The sequence below is a fragment of the Rutidosis leptorrhynchoides genome, chromosome 8 (genome assembly GCF_046630445.1).
Source record: "Rutidosis leptorrhynchoides isolate AG116_Rl617_1_P2 chromosome 8, CSIRO_AGI_Rlap_v1, whole genome shotgun sequence".
NCBI classification, from domain to species: domain Eukaryota; kingdom Viridiplantae; phylum Streptophyta; class Magnoliopsida; order Asterales; family Asteraceae; genus Rutidosis; species Rutidosis leptorrhynchoides.
In genome coordinates, this window is record NC_092340.1 from 245,045,920 (window position 1) to 245,059,832 (window position 13,913).

Here is a 13,913-nt window from a genome sequence, read left to right on the forward strand (position 1 = left end):
TAGAATACCTTGGAAAAGGCCGAATCATCAAGAAATATTTTCTTGATATTTTAGAGGTTAAATAGAATACAAGAGTCATATAACATGGCACTTGATGATGTTATGATCTGTGAATCATCACGTTCCATTTAGAAACTCAGCATGACTTACTGTAATATAATCACGTTGATCAAGTGTCATTATATTATACTAATTCATGCTTCAGTTCCCAACACTACTTCAAAATATTCCTATTTTAAACTTGAATGTTTCAGAATTTAGAAACTAAAATAGTTTCTTTTATGATGTAATACAGATAGCGCGAAGAGGTAAATGATTTCAAATAAGAAAAATTAAGAAAATATCTTCAGAAATATGGAGGATATTTATAATGAAAGATATGATGATATTTTAGAATTTCATATATCAGAGGATGATGAAGAATATTGTTCGCAAGGGTTTAGAGTCAGGAGCAAGGTATTCGTTAATGACTTCAGCAGGTACTGAATCATTTGGATCCTTTGAAGTCAGGTTCAGTCTTTGTAATTTGTCCACAGCCTCCTTCCTACTTTGCTCAATCCGTTTTACAGTTCCAAAACTTTTCTTTTTCTGCGCTTTTCCAGCACACTTCATCATTATCATCAAGTTTTTACCGTTTAAAGTCATTTATAGTTTTTGCTGCTTCATCAGCATTTTTTCCATTTTCGGAGAACCAATTCGTAGTTCGGAGTGTTTTTCAGAAACTTCACATTCAAATTAAGTCCAGAAGTTAGACATTATATATGCACAAATAACTGTTGGCGTAAACATGCTGCGAAATTTCAAAATACTGATTGCTAATTCCCAATGATTCGTATGGCAATTCTCATTACAAGATTCGAATGAGTAAATGATGGGGTTTCAATAAATAATTATAATGACTTTTTGGAGAGGATAAAGTCAAAGGGTAATGAAGTTGTTGGTACATCTGCTAATAATGTGGTGGAATGTAAAAGGTTCCCTGGTAACGATGGTGTATATCTCAAGGTTATAATAAAGTTAGTCTGACTGAAAAGTCGAAGTTGACTTGCTGGAGATGTGACAAAACTGGCTACTTTAAATAGGAGTCGCAAAGTTATTTTTGCTAATAAATGCCAAAGAATTTGACGCGGATACGTTGTTTAAACTTTTACTTTGGTTTCAAGAGTTTTTCGGGTACATAACTGTGGGTAACATGTGGTTGGATCATCATCTCGATTGCTCATCATTCGAAGTGTCTTCAGAAATTTTCGAAGGGTTTGAACACAGATTGTAATCGTTAACATACATTTGATGTTCTAACACAGTTTTGAAGTCAAAATATAGCTTGTGAAAGATGTAAGGATCTAAGAGTGATGATTTTGGCCATATCTCGAGTTGAATTTTGAGATTTCAAAATCAGAATATGTAATTAAATTTTGAATGAGTATGGTTGTTTTGATTTCTATAAAAGAATGTATATTGTTGTGAAAGTAGGGAGTATAATGGATGATTTGTTGAATCAGATTTTCGAAGAATGTAACATATTATTTGTGAATTTATATATCTCTCGGGTATTACCTACCCGTTAAAAAAAATTTCACAATTAATATTTTGTACAAAAGAATTTTATTACAGTATTTATGAAAATATATATATGTATATTTTCTTCAGATGTAACATAGATTTAATGAGTTAATGTTAAATTAAACTCATTTGATTTACGGTTGAAACTAGAATTGAATAATCCCTAAAGGCTTTAAAAAGTACATAACTTTTACGCAGTATTTCTTTAATGACATTGAAATTATGAATCAATACTTCGTTATTTGTTGATGTATGATGTTCGGTTCGTGGAATTCTTGTGAATTTCGCAAAGTACGAATGATGTTATCTGAAAAGTTTCGGGTACATCGATGATGAAAGTGTAAAATCAAATATATACTTGATTTATTATGAATTGGAATTTGTTGAATTGCGACAGAGATTGTAGTTAACGCTGGTTAAGTTGCGGCCGAAGGACGAACATTATTGCATATTTTTAATATGAATTAACGTAGTAGTTAAGATTCACACACAATAGCTTAGCACAGAAAGATTTATTTCAATATATATATATACATATAATTTCTTCAGAGGGAATGAGTTAATTCTTCATAACTCGTTGATACAATATACACGTTATTGATTTGTAATGATGTCCACAGTGATTCTTGAACTGATGGAGTTTGTGATGTTATCGGTGTTGTTGATTTGGATGTTGACTGTACTGATGATGCTGGTAACGCTGACGGTACTGTTGATGATGTTGGTAAAGCAAGTTTAGCTTGTTAATCAGAGTGTATTTTTGTCAGGGTTTCTACTCTTTCTTTTATTATTTTGGTTCGCTTAACTGATTTATGGTTAGGGCTAGATTAGATAATCTCTAAGACTTTAGAGATTACATAATCGCCGCGGAATGTTTCTCCAATGAAGTTATGAATTAATACTTTGTCAGTTATTGTTGTTGGTACTCCTTGGTATCTATGGTGAGTATGACGTTGATGCTCGTGGGACAGATTGTGAAGTTGAGGTTTACGACGCGGTTGTGGTTGGAGGTGGTAATGGTACTGTTAGCGTTGATGATGGTGGTACTGGTTATGCTGCTGATGCTGCTGCTGGTGTTTGTAATCTCTGCACCATATTCTCCAAAGCCACTACCAGAGCACGAAGCTCGTTGACTTCTTCTATTACACCGGGGTGATTGTCGGTTCGGACGAGCGGATAAATAAAATCTAAAATTTGATGTAATATATAATCGTGACGAGATACTCTGGAAATGAGTGAGAACATGGTATTTCGGACAGGTTCACTGGTAAGTGCTTCAGGTTCTTCGTCAAGAGGGCAATGTGGTGGATGGAAGGGATCACCTTCTTCTTGTCTCCAATGATTGAGGAGGCTACGAACCCATCCTCAATTCATCCAGAATAGGTGATGACTGATTGGTAGATCTATTCCGGTCACACTGCTTTCGGAGCTTGAATGGGATTCCATTTCGGAATCAAAGTGACTTGAACTGATGATGAATTCCATTTCGTACGATTGGATAAAGGATTTTTTTTTCGATATGAAATGATTTTGGCTAACGGATGGTATTCTAATTACATAGAATATATATATATATATATATATATATATATATATATATATATATATATATATATATATATATATATATATATATATATATATATAGATCAAAAGATTTCGTAGATTACGGAGGACTTTGCGGGATATGTCAGGCAAAGTTTAAAGTAACAGATACGATAAGATATGATTTAGCAGATATGCTAAGATATGAATTTTTGTCTATACACTATTTATACAATCAATGCAGCAAGACGTGTCTTAGACTAAAAATTATAAGCAGGTAATTTCCTGAGGATGATAAGTAGTTAATTTTCGACACAAAATGATAAGCAAAACTTTTGACATGCAGACACGGTCGAAGTCCAGACTCACTAATGCATCCTATCGACTTATCAGTTAGACACACTAATGCAGACCTGGTTCGCTAAGACCACCGCTCTGATACCAACTGAAAGGACCCGTTCATATACATTATAAACGATTCACAATAGTTGATTACATTGCGAGGTATTTGACCTCTATATGATACATTATACAAACATTGCATTCGTTTTTAAAGGACAATCTTTCTTTACATCGAAAATTGACAGGCATGCATACCATTTTATAATATCCACTATCTAACTATAAATTGATTTAATAATAATCTTTGATGAACTCAATGACTCGAATGCAACGTTCTTCGAAATATGCTATGAAAGACTCCAAGTAATATCTTTAAAATGAGCAAATGCACAGCGGAAGATTTCTTTAACACCTGAGAATAAACATGTTTTAAAGTGTCAACCAAAAGGTTGGTGAGTTCATTAGTTTATCATAATCATTTATTTCTATCATTTTAATAGACCACAAGAATTTCATTTCCAGTTCTCATAAATATACGTCCCATGCATAGAGACAAAAATAATCATTCATATGGTGAACACCTGGTAACCGACATTAACTAGATACATATAAGAATATCCCCTATCATTCCGGGATCCTCCTTTGGACATGATATAAATTTCGAAGTACTAAAGCATCCGGTACTTTGGATGGGGTTTGTTAGGCCCAATAGATCTATCTTTAGGATTCGCGTAAATTAGGGTGTATGTTCCCTAATTCTTAGATTACCAGACTAAAAAGGGGCATATTCGATTTCGATCATTCAACTATATAATGTAGTTTCAATTACTTGTGTCTATTTCGTAAAACAGTTATAAAAGCAGCGCATGTATTCTCAGTCCCAAAAATATATATTGCAAAAAAATTAAAAAGGGAGCAAATGAAACTCACCATACTGTATTTCGTAGTAAAAATACATATAACGTCATTGAACAAGTGCAAGGTTGACCTCGGATTCACGAACCTAAATTAATTATATATATTTATGTGTTGGTCAATATTTGTTTAACAAATTAGGTCAAGTCATAGTGTACCACAATCCTAATGCTCGAGACTAATATGCAAAAGTCAACAAAAGTAAATTTGACTCAAAATAATTTCCAAAAATCTATACATGATTAATATATAGTTTAAATATCGTCGTTTTATATTTTTAAATATTTTTAAAAGATTTATTATAGTAAATAATGTAATTTATTTATTAATAAATAAAATTTTATAATAAAATATACTTTTATATATATTAAGTAATAAAATTTATAGGGTTCATTTAATATCATAAAGATAATATGATAGGTATTATTAAAGTAAGTTATTACACGTAGTAAAATATTTTTGTATCACATATTTATTTGATAAAATAATATCTATAATGTTAGTAAGTAAAAGTTGTATTATTTTGTAATAATAATTATTATTATAAAAATATTAATATTTATAATTACTAAGATGACATTATGATAAAACGATAATTCTAATTATGATAACTTTAATATTTTACAATAATTTTTAATATTATCTTTAAAATAATAATTCTATTTAAAATAATAATAATAATAATGATATTTTATAGTAACAATGACATTTCTATTAAAATGATAATTTTTGTTAAAATGATAGTTTTAATACTAACGATACTTTTAATAATAATAGTAATGATAAAAATAATAAGAATGATAATTTTATCTAAATCAATATCTTATAATATTTTAATTTCATCATGATACACTTACCCATTATTTCCTAATTTCGTTTAATAGCTTTTAATCGTCTTTTATATCGTGTTCATAATAATGATAATAATAGTAATCAAAATAATTAGGTGTTATAAATATTTGTTTTAATTACACTAATATTAATAATGATAGTTACTATGACATTATTAACGATAATACTAATAATTATCTTAATGATAATATAGTAATAATAATAATAACAATAACAATAACCATTTTTAAATAATGATAGATATATTAATAATGATAATAATAATAATAATACCAATAATAATAATAATAATGATAATTGGATAATAATAATAATACTAATTATAACTTTAACGATAATAACGATAGTAATAATAAAAAAAAATAACATTTTTTAATGATAAATCCCTTTTATTGATAAAGATAATAATAATGATAATAATAAGATAAAACTAGAACGACGATAAAAACGACGATAATAATAATCAATTTTTAATAAAAATATCGAAAATTCAATTAATTATAACTTCTAATCCGTTCATCAAAATCATTCGATATCTAAAGGAAAAGTTCTTAATTTTTCGCTAGCTTTCCAAGGACATGCATATCTTATACCTTATCTCAACCGCAAGTGTAACTAATTCGAGATTCAACCTAACCTGTCTAAGAGCAATATCAAAAGTACAAGCATGCATAATCCTAAATACTCGAACACTAGTCAGGATACACTATTAGTATGTAAAATTTAAATTATGAGTACTCACGTATCAATATCGAGATTCAATATTGAAGGAAAGGTACGTAGACGCAACAGAAATGATAAACACTATATTGACCTCACGAGCATACCCATGAACCATACTCAATCACCTCCATAGCTATAACCCATAATTTCCTTAATCCTATCCCACTCGAAAAACAACTTCGAAATCACTCGGACAGCACTCCGTCGTAATATTTTATGTATACTAATAATATCTTAAAATAATACGGAGTAAATATATATATGTAAATCGATTGAGAGAATTTAGAGAAAAATATTTTCAAGTTTCTATGAAATAATGAAACCTATTGAATTCTATTTATAATAGATTTTTGAATTATTAAAGTGAATTATTAAAGTATGAATTATTAAAGTGAATTATTAAAGTATGAATTATTAAAGTGAATTATTAAAGTATGAATTATTAAAGTGAATTATTAAAGTTAAAGTAAAGTAAAAATAAAGTAAAGGTAAAGTTTAAGTATAGTAAAAGTATAAAACTATGTACGTATAATACGCGTATAAATATATATAATATTAATTTAAATCGTTATATATATTTAATAAAATAAAATATAATATCGTTATCTTTATCATACTAGTTAAGTAATGAGTTGTCAAAAGTACTTCTAGATATTTATAAAATTTATATACGTTTTAATAATAAAGTTCTTTTTAAACTGAAAACGTTTTTGTACGTTTGAAACTAAATAGATCAATCGAGTCTTTATGAGATTCAATCTTCCACTATCCTTTGTCTAGTTCTCAATGATTGACAATTTGTTCTTATTTATAAATCACTTTACCATTTTCCGAATATTGTTAAAATGGAAAGATTTCTCAAATCAACGTGGGCCTTTCAACAGAGACTTGTAATCATAATTCAATATATCTGATAATTCAATCATTTGATCTTATCTTCTAATTCCATTGATAAATATTTTGAAACAGATACAATCATATAAAGTATTTAATCTAATATTTTGTTTACGTTTCAAGTTATAAAATATATACACATATGCATATATAATCATATTCGTTTAATGGTTCGTGAATCGTTGGAACTTGGTCGAGGTTGAATGAATGTATGAACATAGTTTAAAATTCTTGAAATTTAACTTAATAAATATTGCTTATCGTGTCGGAAACATATAAAGATTAAAGTTTAAATTTGGTTGGAAATTTCCGGGTTGTCACATGTAAAAGGGTTGCCAGTAAGGATTCAAGAAGATGTGAGTTCACACGAGCCCGCTTCCATACAGAAGGTAAGTCGAATGGCTTATAAACTCATAAATCAGATTGAGGGGAGAATTAAAGAACAGGTGGCCGAAGAAGCCAACACGAAACAACTCAAGAGGAAGTGGGAGGTAAACGGTGACAAGAGTCACCAGTACAACAACAATAACAATTACAACCACAACCGCAATAACAATCGCAACAATAACCGCAATCCTAACAATAACTACAACAAATGTCCCAACAACAACAACAACTACAACAACCGTTTCAACAACAATAACAATCCCAACAATAACCTCAATAACAACAAACAACCGAAACAACCATGCTTCAGGTGTACAGAGTACCATTCGAATGTGTTTTGCACAACAGTTTACACCAAGTGTAAGAGAAGTGGTCATGGCGCGGAAAAATGTGAGGTTTACGAACCAAAGAACAACAAAAATAAAGAAACAAATAAGGTCGGAACAAATAATGCCGACGTAGTTTGTTATAAATGTGGAAAATCGGGCCACATTATTAGAAATTGCCCAAACCAAGGGAATACTAATGGGCAAGGCCGCGGAAGAGTTTTCAATATTAATGCGGCAGAAGTGCAGGAAGACCTGGAGCTTGTTACGGGTACGTTTCTTATTGACAATACATCTGCTTATGTTTTATTTGATTTGGGTACGGATAGAAGCTATATTAGTAGAGATTTTTATGCTAAATTAAGTTGCCCATTGACGCCTTTGGATAGTAAATTTTTACTCGAATTAGCAAACGGTAAATTAATTTCAGCAGATAATATATGTCGGGATAGAGAAATTAAACTGGGGGATGAAACGTTTAAAATTGATTTAATACCAGTCGAGTTAGGGAGTTTTGATGTAATAATTGGCATGGACTGGTTGAAAAAGCTGAGAGCAGAGGTCGTTTGTTATAAAAATGCGATTCGCATTATGCATGAAAAGGGAAAACCTTTAATGGTGTAAGGAGAAAAGAACAATGCGAATTTAAATCTTATTAGTAGTTTGAAGGCGCAAAAACTAATAAGAAAAGGTTGTTACGTCATTCTAGCACACATCAAGGAAGTTAAACCTGAAGAAAAGAACATTAGTGATATTCCCGTTGCAAAAGAATTTTTCGATGTATTTCTGAAAGAATTACCGGGATTACCCCCACATCGATCCGTTTAATTTCAAATAGATCTTGTACCAGGAGCTGCACCAAAAGCTCGTGCACCATACAGACTCGCACCCAGCGAAATGAAAGAATTATAAAGTCAGTTACAAGAACTTTTAGAGCGTGGTTTCATTCGACCAAGTACATCACCATGGGGAGCTCCTGTTTTGTTTGTCAAGAAGAAGGATAGTACATTTAGGTTGTGTATCGACTACCGAGAGTTGAACAAACTTACCATCAAGAACCGCTACCCACTACCGAGAATCGACGACTTATTTGATCAACTACAAGACTCGTCAGTTTATTCGAAGATTGATTTACGTTCTGGGTATCATCAAATGCGGGTGAAGGAGGATGATATTCCAAAGACTGCTTTTAGGATGCGTTACGGTCATTACGAGTTTATGGTTATGCCGTTTGGGTTGACCAATGCACCAGCTGTATTCATGGACCTCATGAACCGAGTTTGTGGACCATACCTTGATAAGTTTGCCATTGTTTTCATCGATGACATACTTATTTACTCAAAGAATGACCAAGAGCAGGAAGAACATTTGAGAAAAGTGCTAGAGTTGTTAAGGAAGGAAAAACTGTATACTAAGTTTTCAAAGTGTGCATTTTGGTTGGAAGAAGTTCAATTTCTCGGTCACATAGTGAACAAAGAAGGTATTCAGGTGGATCCAGCAAAGATTGAAACCGTTGAAAAGTGGGAAACCCCAAAAACTCCGAAGCATATATGCCAATTTTTAGGACTGGCTGGTTACTACAGAAGGTTCATCCAAGACTTTTACAGAATAGCAAAACCCTTGACTGCATTAGCGCATAAAGGGAAGAAATTTGAATGGAAAGATGAACAAGAAAAAGCGTTTCAATTGTTAAAGAAAAAGTTAACTACGGCACCTATATTGTCATTACCTGAAGGGAATGATGATTTTATGATATATTGTGACGCCTCAAAGCAAGGTCTCGATTGTGTATTAATGCAACGAACGAAAGTAATTGCTTATGCGTCTAGACAATTGAAGATTCACGAGCAGAATTATACGACGCATGATTTGGAATTAGGCGCGGTTGTTTTACATTAAAGACTTGGAGGCACTACTTATATGGGTTCAAAAGTATTATATATACCGACCACAAAATTCTTCAACACATATTTAATCAGAAATAACTGAACATGAGGCAGCGCAGGTGGATTGAATTGTTGAATGATGTCATAACCCGTCCTTAACCATAAGAACGTGTTAGATAACGTATGATTTCATTGCGAGGTATTGACCTCTATATGCGACATTTTTAAAAGAGAAACTGCATATATTATACATTACAAACCATAACCATTATTTTTGTTACAAGCTTTAGACAATAAAAAGATGATTATCGTTTAGCGATAATCTTCGACTTACAAACTCTACATATAATGATAACAACACGATTTCGAGCATATTTTACAACACAAATCCTTGGGTATGCAGTTTTATTTTTGACACAAATATGCGTACGCAAGATCCTGCTCAAATTCAACATAATGCAGCGGAAGCTTTAGTAATCACCTGAGAATAGACATGTTTTAAAAGGTCAACATAAAGTTGGTGAGATATAGGTTTAATGCCGGCAGCGATATAAATATAGACCACAAGATTTCATATATAAACATTTTAATAAAAATATTCTAAGTGGTTGAGCACTTGGTAACCATACTTAACATTTAATCACGTCGCATATTCCCTTTATTATGAAATCTTACTACACCGTACCAAGTGTAGTCACGAAACGAAGTACTGTGCAACCGTTGAATACTGGTCGTCCAGTCCGGTTGGGGTTGTCAGGCCCGATAGATCTATCAACAGGATTCGCGTTTACAATACCGCTGTAAATAACAGTTACCAAGCTACAGGGAAGTATGCCAGTGGTACAACTCAACGTAGAATATATTTTTCAGTTACTTGTGTCCATATCGTAAAACATAAAATACATATATTCTCATCCCGAAATATTTAGAGTTTAAAAGTGGGACTATATACTCACTTTCGTCTTGAAGATATATATATATAATTTGACTTGGTCTCCGGTTGATATCACGAACCTATCCATATATAATATATCAATACCTTTTCTTTTTAAACAAACGTCACATATATATACTTGTTATACTTTTAATACTTTGAATAATTCCTTAGTCCGTAGTTAGCAGTTCGTTGTTAGTAATTCAATTTTAATGGTTCATTTTTAGATGTTTAGTATACCCGCAATGAAATAAATAAAACCCCCAACGAAATAAATAAAACCCCATCGTATATGTATTGGTCGAGATTAGTCTTGACCCACGGTACCGGTGTTGTCAAATGACGTGTTGCGTACATAAAGTACCGGTGTTGTCAAATGACGTGTTGCGTACAATCATGGGATCTTATGATTAATCTTCTCGTGTTGTTTACGGGTGATCCTGAATCATATAAAATTGAATTATAAGTACATATATATAAAATATCATGTTAACTTAAAAAGATGTGATTTATTTAATTTTTCCCAATTATTTTCGTGGCTAAACTAGTCTTGGATATCCGATTTTGTTTCGGTCATAGTTTCTTCGTTACAACTCCGTTCTCGTTGATTCAACTTGCCATCTCCTTGGATCGAGTCCCTCTTTAAGACTATGAACTGTAAATACCTTAGTTTGTATTCAAAATCACACGGCATAGGTCAAACTTTAGTGAAACTTATGAAGTTAATCATTTTCCATCATGTAAACAACCTTAAATAATTATTTTTCTAAAAATACATTTACTTTGAATTAAATCATGAAATTTTTATGTATTATCATATTCATAGAAAATATCATTTTTCCAGAAAATAAACCTCCAATTCAAGGTTCAAAATAGTTTTTAATTATCCAACCCAAAACAGCCCCCGGTTACACTCCGACACCGTAAATTCAGTTTTTAAGGTGTTCTTTGGAAAACCAAGTTATACCTTGTTAAATTAGCATATATTTATGATATATTACAGGTCTTGAAGTATTTTAAAAGTTAAGTTAGAAGGATCTATTTAGTTTGCAAACAAGTTTGAAAACATTCAAACTATGTTCTTGTTGTTAAAATTTTATACCACAAAATAAGATAGCTATATATATATAAATCGAATAAGGTTATGAACATAGATTCTACCTCAAGTTCCTTGGACAAGGTTGTTGTAAAAGAGGAGTAAGAACCTAGAACCAAAAGGGTGATGGAAGTGGATGAAAGATTGGAAGTAAGTTGGTGTTCTTGGAAGGATTTCTTGAAGTGTTTTTGTAAGGTTTTCTTATGAGGTTTAAGTGTTGTTTTTGAAGCTAAATGATGGGGAAAATGCTTGGAGATGATCAAGTATGAAGTTAAGAGTATTTTGAGAGAGAAATGGAAGTGTAAGTATGAGAAAATGGGGTGAAGAAATGGTGTGCATGCATAAAAACGTTTTTAGGTTATAAAGGAAAAAAAAGATACCTAACTTTGTTTTCTTGCTAAATAATTCATGCTACTTGACAAATGGTTGGTTCCACATGTTTCTTAATCATTTAAGGCTGCTAAGGAGCAGATTTTTATTGGTATATACCAATAGTAAATACATCTAGAAGCTGCGTATGATACGGGTACATATACCCTAGGTATACGTATAGAAATCTTTGAGAAAACGGAACGAGGATTCAAATATAGTTATCTTTTGTAAATATACTTATATTGTTTTATGTATTTAAGTCTTTAAAAGTGATTAAATACATTACTTATACGATATATGTATAAACATTATAGGTCATAAGTATTTAAGTCAAATAACGTTACGTATGGTTATCGTTTTGAAAACTTAAGTTAGTAGTTTCAAAATATACTTATAACTTATTGTTATTAATACAAAATGAGATATTAAAACATTCTTAGGTCATGTTAAATATGTATATATACATATATATACATAAACGTATAATTATCATATATTGTATAGTTCGTGATATCATCGGTCAAACTAGACGGTCAAACGTTGTGTAAAACTCTTTTCGAAAAACATAAGTCTCGACAATTTGGATTGCTTATCATGTTGGTAAGGTTTAATTTATGTAAATATTAATCTTATAAGTATAGAACGATCGAAAAAGTGAAGGTCATTACAGTACCTACCCGTTAAATAAATTTCGTCCCGAAATTTTAAAATTGTACCTATTTTGCGTCATCGAGAAACAAGTGTGGATACTTTTGTTTCATCTGATCCTCTCTTTCCCAAGTAAACTCGGGACCTCTTCGAGCATTCCAACGAACCTTAACGATCGGTATGCTGCTCTGCTTGAGCCGTTTAACTTCACGATCCATGATTTCGATTGGTTCTTCGATGAATTGTAGTTTTTCATCGACATGGATTTCTTCAAGAGGAATGGTGAGGTCTTCCTTTGCAAGACACTTCTTAAGGTTCGAGACGTGAAATGTATTATGTACTCCGGCGAGTTGTTGCGGTAACTCGAGTCGATAAGCTACCGGTCCAATGCGTTCGATGATCGTGAACGGGCCTACATATCTTGGGTTCAGTTTACCTCTTTTACCGAAACGTATAACACCTTTCCAAGGTGACACCTTTAGCATAACCATGTCACCGATCTGAAACTCTAATGGTTTCCTTCGGACATCGGCGTAGCTCTTTTGGCGACTACGGGCTGTTTTCAATCTCTCCTTTATTTGTACTATCTTCTCAGTCGTTTCGTGTATGATCTCGGGACCAGTTAATTGTCGATCTCCTAATTCATTCCAACAAATAGGAGATCTACACTTCCTTCCGTACAATGCTTCGAATGGCGCAGCTTTAATGCTCGCATGATAACTATTATTATACGAGAATTCTGCTAATGGTAGATATTTATCCCATCCGTTTCCAAAATCGATCACACATGCCCTGAGCATGTCTTCAAGAGTCTGAATTGTTCTTTCACTCTGCCCGTCGGTTTGCGGATGATATGCGGTACTCATATCCAAACGAGTTCCTAGTGCCTCCTGTAGTGATTGCCAGAACTTTGAGGTAAATCTACTATCACGATCAGATATAATGGAAATAGGTATTCCATGCCTTGAAACTATTTCCTTTATATATAATCGTAATAATTTCTCCATTCTATCCGTTTCCTTTATAGGCAAGAAATGTGCAGATTTGGTAAGACGATCAACAATTACCCAAATAGTGTCGTATCCCCAGGCAGTCTTTGGTAACTTCGTGATGAAATCCATGGTAATACCGTCCCATTTCCATTCTGGGATTTCTGGTTGTTGAAGTAATCCTGACGGCTTCTGGTGTTCTGCTTTGACTTTGGAACAAGTTAAACATTCCCCAACATATGTTGCAACGTCTGTCTTCAAATTAGGCCACCAATAATGCGTCTTAAGATCTTGATACATCTTTCCAACTCCAGGATGTATCGAGTATCTTGTCTTATGTGCCTCATTCAATATCAAATTCCTTAATCCACCCAACTTCGGTACCCAAATACGGTTTGCAAAATATCGAATTCCGTCTTCCCGTATAACGAGTTGCTTCTC

General features: G+C 32.1%; 1 protein-coding gene across 1 annotated transcript in view; it reads left to right on the forward strand.

Moving 5' to 3' along the window:
* The window catches only part of LOC139864068 (serine/threonine-protein phosphatase 7 long form homolog), a 56,095-nt gene that overhangs the window by 23,961 nt on the left and 18,221 nt on the right, over window positions 1-13,913 (forward strand). The gene's annotated exons all lie outside the window — the stretch shown is intronic.